The sequence below is a fragment of the Ruditapes philippinarum genome, unplaced genomic scaffold (genome assembly GCF_026571515.1).
Source record: "Ruditapes philippinarum isolate M1 unplaced genomic scaffold, ASM2657151v2 ctg179_1_1_1_1, whole genome shotgun sequence".
In the NCBI taxonomy this organism is placed as follows: domain Eukaryota; kingdom Metazoa; phylum Mollusca; class Bivalvia; order Venerida; family Veneridae; genus Ruditapes; species Ruditapes philippinarum.
Genome location: NW_026851835.1, coordinates 259,663 through 275,495, shown reverse-complemented (window position 1 = coordinate 275,495; position 15,833 = coordinate 259,663). Strand labels below are relative to the sequence as shown.

Genomic DNA, 15,833 nt, shown 5'->3' with positions numbered 1-15,833 from the left:
TCTAATCATCTCTTGAAGCCGCAAAGTTTCTCGTTAGTCTAATGATCTCTTGGAGTGACACAGTAACACGTTGCCCTAACAATCTATGTTAGCTGCACTTGTGTTCTTATGATCTCTTTAAGTCATACAGTAAATTGTCACGCTCGTAATCTCCTGAAGACACACAATTACTTGTTACTCTAATGATTTCTTGAAGTAACACAGTTTTTGGTCACTCTCATAATCTCTTGAAGTCACATAGTTACTTATTAACTCTAATGATTTTTTTCAAGCCACAAAGTTACTTGTTGCTCTAATGATATTTCGCAGTCACACAGTTACCTGTTGCTCTTATCTCAAATTATTCCTTTACACCACAGTTACTCGTTGCCCTTAGTGCTTGTTTGCGTCATACTGTTACATGTTGCTCTTATGATATCTTTATGCTACACAAGCTTCATACTCGTTGCTGTAATGACCTATTCAATCGGACAGTTTGTCGTTATCCTTTGATTTGTATGACTTTTTTTTGTGCCACAATGTTACACGTTGCTCTAACGATATCTTTATTTCAAACAGTTACTCGTTGCTCTAATTACATATTTACACCACACAATCAATCGTTGTGCCGCACTCTCACCCGTTGCTCTCGTCTCTACACTAGACTCTCTTACAGCCACACAGTTCCGCTTGGCTCTGAGTGTTTCTTTTACACCAAATTGTTACACGGTACTCTCACGGACCATTTTTAACCATATCATATTCTTTGCTCGTTGATCGGACGTGCAAAACAGTTACTAGCTAATCTAACTACATTTTCTGTTTATGTCAGACGGTGGTTCGTTGTTGATATGGTTGCTCGTTACATTAACGGCTTCTTTATTTAACTAAGTTTCTCGTGCCTGTAACGACAGCCTGTAACGACCACTGATTTCATGATACGTTAACAACCACCTTACTTTAACGAGTTCTTTACGTCACTAAATCTCAATACAATAATAATTCTGCACAACCTTGAATTGTTTCCATAGTTTTAAGATAAAGTTTGAAGGATTGTACAAAATATGTTAACCTGTTGTGTATATCAAAATTTTAGCCTTACTATTTACTATCACAAATAAAAATGTTTTCCTTGAATGTGAAATTCGTCTCAAACTTGGAAAACAATGTGTACTTTTTTCTTCTTAATAAAATACACTCTTTATTGATGAAATAACTGAAAGAAAAAATATATGGACTATGAAATGAAAAAAGTACCAACCTTGCAGCAAGCTTAACAGAACTGTAGATATCTGTCAACAAAGTTCTGTAACTCTGCTGGAAAAAAAACCCAAACGTTTTCACACTGAGAAATCCTTGAAGTAAACGCAGGTTTTCCTCTGGACCCAAACAAGTGATTATTGTAAAAGTAACTAGGAAACTACAGTTTACATATAAAAAGAATGGAAACAATACGGTTTCACAGAATTTACTTAAAGTTTTAAACTTTTATAATAAAATATAAGAAACGTTTATGGTCGCCGATCTTGTTTTTTGAGTGATTGTGCAAAATTTCAAGAATTGGTAAAGAGCCGGAGTTTTTTCTTCTTCTTTAAAAACACGGCATGTTTTAAAGAATTTTCATACTTTTTTAAATACAATAATTTCTTTTTGAATCCTATGAAATTTTGTAAAGTAATCAAACATAAACCAAAAGTAGAAATAAGAGTTTTCTGATTTGTAAAGTTAAGCATAAGTTATCTGCCTTGAAATTACTTAAGATTTTGTTTCGCTTTAAATGTTGCCGTTGTATTCTAATATCAATGGACGTGTAAATAAACGCCAAGGTGTCTGTATTAAAAAGGAGCAAACGTCTCAAAGGGTTTAAAAATGCTGTATTTAATAATAAATACATTGTACTATATTATTGCAATTTCGCAGCTACAGCGTTGAATCTTTCAGATCTTTAATCTCATCTTCTGTTAAAGAGTTTGTTTTTGTTATAAATAAATGAAAGTTTAGATACTGATATGTTATTGGCAGCAGAGATGGATTTATTAATGTTATTTTTTTGTCCTCAAGACTTTCTGCTGTTCTCTACCTAAGCGGAATGAAGAAACCAAATTTCCATGCAAATACCAACTTGAGCTTAGGTTTTTTTCATAAGAACAGTGAGAGCTCGTTTTGTTTGCCGTTATCGATGTTTAGTAGGTAGCAGGTTGTTTCTCTGGTGATATGTGTCAGGAAAACTTGGCTCATATAATCGCTTGTCGATACAGCACACAGATGTTTCGACGCCATCTTCCTCTATGTCTATTTTATTCCCCCGCAGACGGATCTTTGAAAACGCGCCAAAAATATATCTTCGGTAATAAATTGTATGAGTATATTTTTTCAACTTGTTTTTTTTATCGAACATGAAATAACATTTTTTTACTTTTGCTACAAATGTAGTGCCGAATCACTATTTTTTTTGCAGTCATTTGATATAAATGATACGACCGAATTATGAACTGGCATGCACTAGAAACACAAAAATGCATTTTAAGTCGAATGATATAGCACAAATTCCCTCATCTGTCATAGCGCAAAATATATAAGATTGAAACGCTTTTTCTAAATTTGGAATGACTTAAATATAGCCATGCCCAAATGTGTGATATAGCTTAACTTATTTTTGTTATACATGTAGATCTTTATATTTAAAAAAAAACAACGTATGTAACGTTTTCTGTACTGGATCCCTTAAGTTTTCGTTCACACTACAATAAATCTTCATATTATATCATCTCAGAAATCAGCAGCAGTAACAACAACAACATCACTATCATCATCATCATCATCACTATCATCATCATCATCATCATCATCAACAACAACAACAACAACAACCTCAACAATAACAACCTCAACAGCATCATTCTTACCATTATCACAATCATTTGTTTATGTGTTAGTTTGTTAATTCGTAATGATAATATAAAATATATTATGGTATAAGATATCATACATCATAACATTACTATTGTTATCATCATAATTATTATAGTACTGATATCATTATCACAATTATTCAACATGTTGCGGTATAAAAACTCATTAATCATTTGAAATCATTAAAATCAATTTATTCATAGTTTCATCGACGATTAAATCATTCACGTTTCTGTCAAATGTTTTCAATTATTAAATTTCTTATCATAAAAAAAGATACAAATAACTTGAAGTTATCGTATCTAGGCGGCTGTTTGTGTTTTTGTTAGACAAAAGATGCTTGTTATAAATTCATCTATTTTGTATTCAATGAGCTAATGAAATACCAACTATGTTTTGATGCGTATGATTATTTTGCCCATCTCCGTGAATATCATGCAGCGATCGGTGCATTTTGTATTTTAGTTTACTTTCATCATTTTAAAGGGAAATTTGATGCATCATGTGGAGAATGATTGCGCAATTTAATTCACAGTACTGATTGCATCGTGTTAATTAAGAGGTCCACACGACCGCTGTATTTTGTCAATGTACTGCAGCTATAGACGGCGGAGACGTTCACGGTTGAGAAAATGAGATTGTGTGTAACGAGCAAGTAAAAAAAAAACTGAAGAAAAAAGGATAGAAAACGTTTCGGAAACCTCTGCATCACGTTATTACTCGCATATGCTTGTATATATAAATATGTATATATAAATAAATGTTTTTAATGGTTAATAGTTCGTTTACCATAAATTAACTTAACAAAATAAAAAAAGTAGAACTATACATTTTGTTAGCCGTGCTAATATTTAAAAAAATCCCATGGTTCATCACTTTGTGTTCATTTGACAGAGAAGGGACACACACGTGGGTAAAAAATTCGATCTCGGCAGGATTCGAACCTGCAATCTCCTGATCCGTAGTCAGGCGCCTTATCCATTGGGCCACGAGACCAAGTGAATGACAGAGTAGTATATTATGAATAAGATATTAACCAATGAGAGTTGATAAAAAATTAAAATATAATAAGAAATTAAAGTCGTATTAGGCAAGTATTGATATGCATGGTTGACCTTAAATTTACAAGAAAGAATCTACAAATAATTCCTCAAAAACAACTTATACAAGATACAAATAGCATACCTTGAATAAAGTGCTGAATAATTTTCATGCATTTTGTTCTTTTATTGGAAGCGGCATTCCTGTCACACAGGCATTCCTGTGTAAAACAGATATATGCCGAAGACCTTAAGCTACTTCCTATGCACCCATAGTTGGAGATTTATAAATAATATATGTATATAACAGTTTACATTCTTTCCCACAGGAAATAAATAACTTCTGTTCCATCTTTTACATAAAAATTGGACATGAAAAATATAACTTTTCATGGTAAATATTTCCTATATTTCCAACAAAAATATTTTCTCTCATCTAGATGCTTTATCTTTAATGAAAATATAAAATGTAATACACCAGCCAGATTATTATACATATATATTTTATATACTAGTATATACATAAATGCAGTATAATTATATTTTTGGTTAAATTTGCCCGCCCCATGTGTAAAATCATCTACATGCATTTTGTAACATTCGTGTAGAAGTTGTAGTTTAAATGTGACGCCAAAGTTTATTTAAAGAAACATTGACTGAAAACTGTGCTGATAAACCAATAAAATTGAATAATTGAATGTAATAAATAAATCATAAAAAATATTCGATCTCGGCAGGATTCGAACCTGCAATCTCCTGATCCGTAGTCAGGCGCCTTATCCATTGGGCCACGAGACCATTAATTTACAAAAATTATGTTCATATTAAATACTATTTTTGTTTTGTATAAACAAAGATAATAGGACGAATGTTGCACAAGGTTTTGATGAAGTCTGGAGTCCAAGAAGTCTTTTTCTTTTGTTACTAAATTTAATGTACATAGTAAAAACTGAGATATTTTAAAAAGTGTAAAAACGATTGAATTTCGAAGAAGCCATGACTGAAACTACGTTTCTTGGAAAAAGTCATGACTTGTAACAAGCAAAAATAAAAAGGTTGAAAAGTAAAAAAAAGGTGAGTCGTCAGCATTTCTAAGTTCCTCGACTTCATGTCATAGTGCCATAAAGAAATCTTCTTGTTATAAACCCCAAACCAAATCCAAACTAAGTAAAACGTTTCAAATACAGAAAAGTATGTGTTCAGCTGTGTATTAAAAAAACAACTTTAAATTATTTAAGCTGGATCTTCTTGAAATTCAGACTGAGAAGCTCCTGTTGGTGTTTTTCATATCGAAGAAAAAGCTTGTAATATCAGTTTGCCAATTTATCAACTGTAAGTAAGAACATAATTTGTAAAAGTTGTATATGTACATAGTTTCCCCCGTGGTAAATCTGACGTGGATTCACTTAAATGACTGCATAGACTATAAAATAATGAAAATCATAACGAGTTATTTTTAAGCATATAAATTATGATCAACAAAACATAAAGCTACAACTACGAAAATATGATAATTGTAATTGATTTTTTTATTAATATACAACACTATTCAATTGTCGGCAGGATTCGAACCTGCAATTGCCAGATACGTATGCGCCTTATTAGCTAGCGCACTAGACCAAGCACTTTGTTAAATGAGTGTACATGTGTTTTCTGTTCATCGGTAAATTTGATAAATTTACTTTATTCCGCTAAAAACCAGTCAGATTTTCAAAACAAACAAAATCATCGGCATGTTGTCAATTTGATTCAAAACTTTGAATTTTTAGTTTTGGACAGGACTCTACTTTAACCTATGTACCAAAACTCGAAAATATGCTTCAAACATTCACGAGACATGATAAAGCTGTTTCAAATGTTAGGATTAATTAATCGCCTACGTAGACACGAAAGCTGAACAATGTATGTAAGCCAAAGATTATAAAACGAACAGTTGCTTTAATCATGTTTAATTAAGATTGTGCAAGATGACAGGTGACAGCCTCATAGCTGCAAACATCATTACATAGGGGAAATACATCTTTGAGAAAACATTGGAAAAAAAAAACAGTGCTGTTTGCACACATGATGTCGATGCTTTATTTCAAATTAGCAATGAATCTAGAATAAACTGATGGGTTGCGATCTGTTAATATATAACAAATGAAGAAACAAATAAACAAAACTTTCAATAACTACGTTATAATTAATAAAAATTTGATCTCGTCAGGTTCTTATGCTCCTTATCGACCAGCTGCGCAATCCGCTCAGTTTTAGATAAACCAAGCCTAAAAACCTTCAACAGATACACGTACATGAGCAGATTGTAAAACAAGTCGCACAATTCAATACCAAAATTCATTATATGTAAAATAAACATTAAAAAACAATTAAGCTTTTTGTGCACTTTAACAAACACAACTCGTTATGATGCAACAGATGGTTTTATATATAATCTAACTGGAAAATATTGTTCTCCAATGGCAAACTCATTAAATAGCATAAATTTGTATTAAAAAAGAATCAAAACTCAGCATACAAAACAATTCGCACAATTCAATACCAAAATTTATTAAATTTAAATATAGATTAAAAACAATTAACCTTTTGTCACCTAGACAAACACAGCTCGCCAAGATGCAACATGTTAATAATCTAAAAGAAAAAATATTGACCATGGCAAAATAAAAAAAAATCCCCATGGCAAAATCTTTGCTCATCATAAATTAACGAATCTATGTAAGTTCTCCAGTGTTTAACAAATGCACACCGGAGTTAAAACATTCAGCTTTTTATAAGGATTTAATATACATAATATGCAAGAACTTTGAATTTCTCATAACAAACAACACTGTTACCAATGCCTTAAAGATGTGCATAACACAACGTGGTACGATGTTAAAATGTAACTATTTTGTCAAAACCTACGCCGAAATGAAACAATATTGACCATTGTCTTTCAAATGGGATAACACCAGAACTTTTTTCTTTCGTATGGTAAACATAACACCGTAAGAAATAATATAAGAACATTATCTTTCCAAATATCAAAACTTTGGCTTAACAATAGACAAAACAACATCGTAAGAAACTATATTAGAACTTTATCTTTCCCATGGCAAACGAAATATACATTGAAACTGTATTTAAACTTTGTCTTTACGATAGTAAAAGCAACACCGTGTGGAACATTATTAGAACTTTATCTTTCCCATGGCAAACGAAATATACATTGAAACTGTATTTAAACTTTGTCTTTACGATAGTAAAAGCAACACCGTGTGGAACATTATTAGAACTTTATCTTTCCCATGGCAAACGAAATATACATTGAAACTGTATTAAAACTTTGTCTTTACGATAGTTAAAGCAATACCATGTGGAACATTATTAGAACTTTATCTTTCCCATGGCAAACGACATATATATTGAAACTGTATTAAAACTTTGTCTTTACGATAGTAAAAGCAATACCGTGTGGAACATTATAAGAACTTCATCTTTCCCATGGCAAACGAAATATACATTGAAACTGTATTTAAACTTTGTCTTTACGATAGTTAAAGCAACACCGTGTAGAACATTATTAGAACTTTATTTTTCCCATGGCAAACGGTATATACATTGAAACTGTATTTAAACTTTGTCTTTTTGAAAGTTAAAGCAACACCGTGTGGAACATTATTAGAACTTCATCTTTCCCATGGCAAATGAAATATATATTGAAACTGTATTAAAACATTGTCTTTACAATAGTAAAAGCAATACCGTGTGGAACATTATTAGAACTTTATCTTTCCCATGGCAAACGAAATATACATTGAACCTTTTTAAATCTTTGTCTTTACGATAGTAAAAGCAACACCGTGTGGAACATTATTAGAACTTTATCTTTCCCATGGCAAACGAAATATACATTGAAACTTTTTAAAACTTTGTCTTTACGATAGTAAAAGCAACACCGTGTGGAACATTAATAGAACTTTATCTTTCCCATGGTAAAAGAAATAGAAATATGCATTGAAACTGTATTTAAACTTTGTCTTTACGATAGTAAAAGCAACACCGTGTGGAACATTATTAGAACTTTATCTTTCCCATGGCAAACGAAATATACATTGAAACTTTTTAAATCTTTGTCTTTACGATAGTAAAAGCAACACCGTGTGGAACATTATTAGAACTTTATCTTTCCCATGCCAAACGAAATATACAGTAAAACAGTAATTAAATTGTGTCTTTACAATAGTAAAAGCAACATCTTTATCTTCCCAATGTCAAACCATTTAAAATGTGTCTTTTTCATGACTCTCAATTTAACATAACATGGAACATAGAAAAATATTAATCATGTGTCTTTCTCATTGCAAACATAGTTTCACATGGAAAGCTATTTCACAGTATACATTAATTTAATATTTTGTTGTTGTTTTCCTATGGCACAACTTACGCATGGACAAATAGGACAACATTATTTTCTTCTGGTAAAATTAAGACTGATGTTTGCCTATCCAAAATGGGGTGTTACATTCATATTTCTAAACGACTCAAACCTGGATCATATATATGAATGGGATATCTCAGAAAGAACTAATTGTTGTGTTGATTTGAAGGGTTAACCTTGTGCATTTGTATAACAGACTTTTTAAAAATATGCACTGGTGCAATACAACTTTCAAGGTTTAAGTATGTTTCAAGGTCAACCGTCCGGCAATATACTCTTTATACTGGTTAATTGTCAATGACCACCTACTGGTTGAATAATGACCCAAGCCCATTTGTATTGGTGGTTATATGAATGTATTAATTTTATGAGATATATTTTTTTATCATTTTGTGTTTATATCAATAGATGAAAAACACCAGAATTGATGTTTGAATCAGTCTTATATAAATGTGAAAATCATTCCGGTAAAGGCCGGGTATCATATTGGTCCTAGCAACAATATCGATGTCTGCTACTGGCTGGTTATGTACCAATACTGTTCAGAAGTATCGGTCTATCGGTATTTGAACAATTACACAAGGAGGACGGGAACCGATAAGCTCTTTATTATCGTTAATTGTTTTAAAGATTTATTAATGCTCTGTCACGGCCACCAAGCAAGTAGCTATTTGTCAATCTACGTCACTGATTAAAGATCCTTACCGTACATACATACAGCCACCACCAGGTGAAAGGTGGGAGTAACAAAGTACACTAGAAGTTAACTATGCGTGACACACCGTCAATACGGCGCCACGAGAGTAGACAGGTGTTTACTTCGCGACCCGAGAAATATGTTAACGGCGCATCGTTTCACTTTACCTCGCGATTTAAACAGATAATGTAGTATTTTGATTTCATATTGAGCGCCAACAGGTTTAATTTTGTAAATAAATTAAAACTTAAAAGTAAGGATAATAAATCGAACATATGTCATTTTTTACAACTTAAAAACGACTGATTTTGTTTAAAAAGTCATACACACAATGCTACCATACAACTGTTAGTAATGTTTGGGTTTTTTTTTGTTGTTGTTGTTGTTTTTTCTTCATTGTTGATGAGGTGATTTCAAGCACATAGTAATTATAACTCCGAGCATTTGAGAGTATTTTGCCTGGTCATACTGCACGGACTTTCATGCCGGCTTGTTTCGATGCTGACGGAATGCTGGTGATCCACATAATTATCTAAGGAGGTAACGGGTTTAAACCTTTCAGTAAAATTCATTGTAAACATTTTAAACCTATATAAGTTGCAAATTACTCCAAAGAACGTTATCTTGAATGAAATGATGTGTCCTCCTTTATTAAAGTTAACAAAAAAATGTTATTTAGTGCAAACAGATATTACATTTTTTAGATTTTGTGAGATCATAATTATAGTAAGAAATCTTAAACTACACATATCGTATTTCATCGGAATGAAGCACTGACGCCATTCAAACAATTTAAGGGCATGATATATAATTAACCTAATAATCAAAATAGTTTAGACAAAACAAAATGTTAAAACGGACAATAAAACGGTTTATTTTTGTATATGATACATGGGTAAACAATAAATACATGTTTAAAACGAGCAGTTTGTACAACAAGATAGGTGGTTGTGATTTTGAAACCTTCTCAAAGACTTGTGGCGCTAATCGAATTACTGTCGCCATGAAAAGGTTATCTGGGATCAACGATAAAGGTAGAATATCACCGAAATATCAAACCACGTGATCTATAACGCTAAACACCTGTTGCATAGATAGGCATTCTTCCGCCATTGAGGCGCCGCTCGTATTTACATACGTTTGGTATTTACACCCCAGCGAGATATCTTTGCAAATGCATTTCTCACTTACAAAAACTGATATATTTTGAGATGTTATGTAGAAGAACATCTGTTCCCTTCAGAAACAAAATAATGCATGAGAATAAAATAAATGGCGCCAAGAAAAAAAAGTATGCTAAGTAAAAATATAGAGTAGCTTTTGTAGAATTATTGTTTTTGCCTGAACAAAACACCAAACATTACCCTAGCCTTCCCCTAATAATGATAATCATCTTTTTCGTTCATTCGCATTGGTATTTAAGTTAAATACACGTCGCGGCAATTTCCTTGTAAGACTGTAAAATGTTTTCAACATTTTTTTGCCTTTGAGAAACAAAAAAAAATTAACAACAATCAAATTTAGAGAAAGAAAATGTCTAAGCATCAAACGAAAGTGTCTATTAACTAGCAGAGATAAGTTTTCCGTGTTAAACTCGTATGATAATATAAATCATTTTTTATAGCGAGGCAGACAGGTTATTTGCGCGATTTGCTTTAAACCTCCCCTTTCGTACTTTGTTGACACACTACTGGTACCAGAATGTCTGAGCGGTTTATTCAATTTTGTTGAAAGTAGTTTTGACAAATGCTATTAACATTTTAATGCTCTTTACCTCTAGCTACTTGAAATATTTTCAACAATTACTTTTTAACCACCTGTTGCAAATCCGATAAAGGAAATGTAAAAAGGTTTGACCAATTCTCGCGGCAATATTGACCCAATAGAATAAATTGGTCCGCATAAAAAATTAAGCGTTCCACTACAAAGTAGTTATAGAGAGACTGGCTTAACGCGTGTCCCGGGCACTAATAATGTGATTTCAAATGATTTCAATGAAAATATGATTGATTGATTAATTAATTGGATGAGCGCAAATAGATTTTTCAGCTCGCGACATGCATTCATCTATCAGAATGCAGGGTTACAGATGGCAAAAAGAAAAATCATCAATAATAATTCCTAGGAGAAAAACGACCAGATATTGATTTTTGTATTATTATTATTATTATTATTATTATTATTATTATTATTATTATTATTATTATTATTATTATTAATAAAATTTAAACGACGCCAAACGATGTTTACTTCATTTTTTTTAATTATCTTTATTCTTTGCTGTATAAAATAAATTGATATATGAATCAATATAGAAAAGTGTATATTTATCATGAATAAGATAATACATATATACATATTTGATAGTACATATACAAATAAAAAATAATCTCATTTGTATGTACATTGCATTCATATTATTCCCGTCCACAACCACAACTGCGATCATTTTTCATTACAACATCGTTTTGTTTTTTTATCGTGCATAGTTTTCATAAAATCAAAACATAATAATAAAAATGTTGTGATTTTTACGCCTAAATGCCCCTCGAAGTAACATAAAGTGTTCTGTTACGCTAATTGTATCTTAAACACTATCAAATAACCCGTACAATACTGTATACGCTTTCAATTATCATTATCAAGTACATAATCTTGCCGTCAGGATGTCTCTACGTTTGTCGCCTATCAAAATAATGTGTATTTGCTCGCAAAGGCTATCGTCCGTCAAAAGGCAATGTTGAAAATTTTGACACTTCTTATCGAGAGTTTCTGACCTCGAGATGTCCCGATGTGTAAATACATCAATCTGTATCTGTATCTATTGTTCCCTTGAAACAAAATCACATCTTTGTTACATCTTTGTTATATATAAAAAAATATTGATTAACTTATAACCTTTTTAAGAGTTAATATTATTTCTAAGTAACCGAATACATCTTCAAACAAGCAGTTCTTATGAGGCAAAGACAGCTCTTGTTACTTACAGTGTACATCAGCTGCTAATATAACTACAAAGAGAAATGTAGATTGAAAATAAAAAAACAATTAAGAATTAAATTTGTAGTAGGAGATCAATAAAGTTTATTATAGAGTAATAAATGAAGCAATCTTTATTATCTCCAGTTCAAAACAAGAGGTCGCGTTTCATGTCACCTGAAATAACCTTTAAGCTTGGTACATCGAATTGAAAACAATTTGTAAAATACATTTCCGAATGATGCTAAAGTACGGTTTTGAACCTGGCACTCGTGGGTTGGTGTGTACCCTTTGGTAGCAGAATGTAGATGTACTAATGTATATACAATTCAGAAAAGTTACACTATTTTCAATACATCAGGTTACACATTTCATTATTATAACCAGAGATAGTTCTATCCCTTACTGACTTTAGTGACCGCGGATAATCGTTCATAAATATAAAGATGTGAACTGATGCAAAAGAGAAAGTTATTGTAAAAAAAACTGACCAGACTTTAGAAAACCACAAAAGAATTGGCATTGATAAAAACAGAGAATGTCTCTGATAAAAACAACCTTGACTATGACAACGAATGCTCATTTATTTCGAGCATAATATATCTACTGGCAAAAAATACAAGAACATTAAATGCATTACTGCAAAATAATTCAGTAAATATTATTTTTCGACATAAGCCAATGTTATGAATTTAGTATAGACGTAAAAAGACTAAATGACGAACTTGGCCAAAGGACATAAAATAGTTGCATGTGATGTTTCTCGTGCCTCCATGTTGGCGTTTGTTTTGCCTGGATATATGACAAGAAGAAGTTCTGTTCTATTCAATACATTATTTTCCAACCGCACTCTTCCAACATATAAAAAATAATACAATGAGAGGGTATCATACCGAATCGATTAAACGTAAGTCAATTATTCATACGGTTAAGTTTCTGTTTTTTTACGATCTTTTTTTTTTACTATTCTAGTATTGAAATCTCAATCACCTGTCAAAGTTTTAATCCTGATATGCCCTTTATGAGATAGTGAAGTGACATTTTTGATTATTTTGTCAAAGTGTCTTAGACCCCACGAACCGCAGACAAGCCAGCGATGACAGTTGGAAAAAAAGAAAAATCAAATCTTATTATTCCACTTGTCAAAAACTTTAGACATTGTCTAATCGCTCTGGAAAGTTTATACTTAATGTCAAGATAGAGATGTCACGGAATTGTTTAACTATATGTCAGGATGGTATACTGCCTTACGTTAATTGATAATCTATAAACACGAATATATCTAACGGTGGGGGGGGGGGGGCTCTTAAAACTTAAATCTAGTGTCATTCATTGAAGAAGAATAACGCGTTGTAAAAATTAAATTACGGTAATGTTCCACCCTTACTCAAGGTCACAGTAGTCACACACGCATAATCGTATTTTTACTATGATAAAAAAAATGAACTTCAAATTAATAGATCTACTTGCAAAGTTACAATTTAAATTTTTAAGGTAGAGTTCCCGTTGACTTTGATAGTTGGCATTCAGAACTGTATTCTTGACACGTTTGTTATCTTCTTGTTGAAAAGGTTCTTGGAAGAGAAAGGGTGCACTATCATGTTCTAAAGAGACCGTGAAAGGAAATAGAGCTTCAATGCATTATATTCTATGTTACATTTCGTGATGATATTTCCTACAAATGTGATTTGAACGTTCCTAATATTAGAAAGATACGAATGTGTAGAAAAAATGGTGGTATTCTTCCCACAATGCGATATGCGATCTTAATCTATTAAACATTAAAGCCATATATAGCGAAAAACTACAAGTCTACAAAATGTCGCAGTAGAAAAAATGTCCTGTTTTTTTCGATTTGGCAGTAGACCTTTTTTTATTTTTTTATATCTTGTTGATATCTCAAGGTTTAATTCTAATCGTATACAAAAATAAGGACATTTTTTCCAATTTTTTTATGTCTTTCGACTTTTTTTTCATAAAAGACGACATTAATGAATCTTTGCTAACGACCACTATCTGTATGAGTAATATTTATACAACAACCCCCTTTTGTACTAATCACCGCAATACAACACCTCATATATAGAAGATAAAGATATATAACCAGCACAATCAATATGGCCTGCAAAAACGCTCAGTACAATATTGTTTCACTTGCAAACAGATTCTGAATTTCGATCGCGATCGCAGCTGCCAGATGTGAGGAATAAATTACAATCTTCATAATTGTCACAGGCTTGATCGCGCGCTCTAAGAGCCATAAAACACGGGAAAATCGATCGGCCGATAACATTGCGAAAATGCCATGGAATGGGCTCGTGTTTTTGTGAGTTTTGTCTCCGCTGAGCGCGCGAGAATCGATGTAACAGGTTCTTTTGTTGGCAATAAATTGTTCGTTATCACAATCCATATTAGAACAAAAGCATCCAAGTTTCTGATAATGAAAATTTTTGACGTCAAAGTCACTGATTAATTGATTCTTTCTTGAAACAGCCAATCACTGGCATTATATACGTCACTTTAATAGATTTTTGTTTCCATTCCATAAAATATAATAAGAAATCTAATTTCATGCTTCATTTCTGTACAAGCTATAATATTTAATGATGCGGGCATTAACACTTCTCCATTTCTTTATTTTCCGGAATGTGAACAAATTTTCAAGACATGAATTTTTTACGAAACAAGAAGCTTCAAAAAACAAGATAATTTTCATTTGTAGTCTAAAAATTTAAATGCAAACAAGCCTATAAAAATTGGTCTGTATAAAAGAAAAGAAGAGGTAAAAACGACCACACCAAAACTGAAGACATAGAATCATGTACTTATTAGAGAAGTTGGTGAAATCAGGGTCTTTTCAAGTTTGTGATAATGCGGAGGTTGTGAGACATGCATGGTTAGCTGTTTCTGTTTGTATCTCTCCGGTTATATTGGCACTATCTAAACCTATGTTCGAGTCAAACCATGAACTCTTTGCATGAATTTAAAGAAATTCGATGGAGAAAGGAAATAGGTTCAAATTTAGTAAACGAACATTATACATTGGGAAAGAGCATCCGGTGGTCCGTATTTACAGGGATAGACTTATATTCAAGTTATTCAAAAATGTTTGTAACATGTTTTATGGAAAGTTCTGATAATTATGTTCTTCCTTGATTCTCGCACGTCGCAGAAAATTAATGGTTTAAATGAATCAATTTGCCCACCGGTTTTATCGACATAATAATCGTCTGTCTGTAACATATGGTACTGTAACTGTGGAACAAGACATTTCCATGTGTCCTTTTATAATCATATTGATTAACACCAGGTGAAATTCTAACAAGAGTTATAGATACGGCATTAAAAACATAATTAGAACGCGCATCTTGCGGAAATGCGCCACCTGCTTAGTTTTTCACCAAAACGGGCGTGCAGTGTTTTCCCGATATTTTACATGTTGTGGAATTGATAGCAGACCATTGAATGATTATAATTCAGTGATAGCAATATGCAGCAAATAATGATTCTTATCAATTAATTCTTTCTCCGCAACCAAATTTATAAACAGAAAGTAGTCCGTTTTCAAAATTCGTGCAATCTGTCACGCGCCTTTCCAAATTAAAGTGTGTTGACAACATTTTGCATTTTCAACCACGACCCCAACTTATCATTTTTTAATTTATGACTTTAACTTTTAACCATTCCAAGAAGATTCAAATATACTGCGTTAAATACTCATTATTTCAAAGGAATATTTTGGAAAATACAAACCAAATACAAATTCTTATGTTCGTATCGCTGCAACATCTCTCAAAAATGG

At 32.0% G+C, this 15,833-nt stretch overlaps 2 non-coding genes across 2 annotated transcripts; both read right to left on the bottom strand.

Annotated features, from left to right (window-relative positions):
• Positions 1 to 3,815: 3,815 nt before the first annotated feature.
• On the bottom strand, positions 3,816 to 3,888 carry Trnar-acg (transfer RNA arginine (anticodon ACG)). Its single transcript has one exon. It is a non-coding gene; the product is annotated as a tRNA-Arg (tRNA).
• A 769-nt stretch (positions 3,889 to 4,657) lies between these two features.
• On the bottom strand, positions 4,658 to 4,730 carry Trnar-acg (transfer RNA arginine (anticodon ACG)). Its single transcript has one exon. It is a non-coding gene; the product is annotated as a tRNA-Arg (tRNA).
• Positions 4,731 to 15,833: the final 11,103 nt, after the last annotated feature.